Below are 1,652 nucleotides of genomic sequence, written 5' to 3' on the forward strand. Positions count from 1 at the left end.
GAGTTTACAATAAATGGTAAAGTACATCAGTACAAATATTTACTCGGCTCAAATGGCGAGAGGTACACATTCCAATGGCTGTTTTACAGCCGAATGAGATATATTATTACATTAAAATATAAATATTTTAATGATTTATAAAATATATCGCATGGATTATATACAGCTCATTGGAATAATCATTGCATTTCAATATGTGTAAGTGTATTCTGAAGTGCGTATGTTTCATTTTCTGTGAAGGAAAGTGAATTTGATTCAAGTGCATATAGATATATGTTCAATGGTAAGTAAAATTAAAAATTTACTAAAACGGCTTCATAGTATTGCCGGCAACAAAGAACTATATTGATATTCGTCTTTTGTTAAACATAAGCATCTCGATTCCGCGGTGAACTGGCTGTCCGGCTGCCGCTACTGCCATAGCTGTGTTGCCACACGAGATCCTGGCTCACACGCACACAATCAGAGAACCCCGTACATGTACTGTGCAGAGCGCTCTGCGCAGTACATGTACGAGGTTCTTTGATTGTGTGCATGTTAGCCGGGACCTCGTTCTGGTAACAAGCTGCCATATCACTTCAGTCAGTGCCGACAGCTCCACGGATCAAATAACATTCCTAAAGCTTAAGATCTTGTCGGATTTTTGTATTTTATTTTATTTCGTGTTTAACTGTCGCAAGTGTGTGTACATTTTGGCATTTTCTATCAATATTCGTGAATTGACGAAATAATTAACAAATTGAAAGTTTTAAACTGCGGAGAATAGTGCCGAAAACTGCCGCAGGGAACGAGTTTGCGATCATTCGATCCATTTCTTAACGATTCCATCGGTGATATTGAATTTCGACAGCGTGTTCAAAGGTGAAAATCTTATTATTGTATTTTTATATTTTGTTTCGCTTCTTTTTTCTATTTCGTTTAACTGCAATGAAAGTATTTATACATTAGTATTTCATATTAACATAATTAATGGTTTTAAGGTTTGTTTTATTACGTAAGAGGTTTTTTCTGATTTATTTTTTCGAATTATTTGAAGATTTATTAGTTGGAAAGACTATTTATTACGCATACGTACCAAACGTTTTTCACATTAGATTTTAAACATTAATTTATATGTTCTCGCGCAAATCGATGAAAGTAATGATATTTTTTCTTTATTTTAAAATTATTGTTGGGTAAATGTTCAGATTAACTTACACTTCACGGATCATTTTCATTTTTACATATATTATAGAGGGCACATTCTATAATATATGTGAAAATGAAAACGATCCGTGAGGTGTAAGTTAATCTGAACATTTACCGTAGTAGTATATTTGGATAAAATATGATCTATTAATTTTTCGAAATAAGCATTACCTCTGAAAAAGTGCGAACAATTTAGTAAAACATAGCGCTTTTCATTGTGACTAATTTTCAACTTATTATTTAATTAATTTAATATTAACAATTCAATCAATTGGATATCAGATTGGACATTGAAACAAGTTCATATAATAACACTGTTACAAACTATTTATCTTTTATAAATCAATTACTATATTCTTTCTTTCTTCTGTCACAATAACTTTTTACAAAATTGCAATACTAGTTTTTTGATATTTTACATTTAATTTTATATATTATAAAAAAATATTTAAATTTCTTATAAT

Source organism: Polyergus mexicanus, unplaced genomic scaffold, assembly GCF_030449975.1.
Source record: "Polyergus mexicanus isolate NDT 795.1 unplaced genomic scaffold, iyPolMexi1.0 SCAF_24, whole genome shotgun sequence".
In the NCBI taxonomy this organism is placed as follows: Eukaryota; Metazoa; Arthropoda; class Insecta; order Hymenoptera; family Formicidae; genus Polyergus; species Polyergus mexicanus.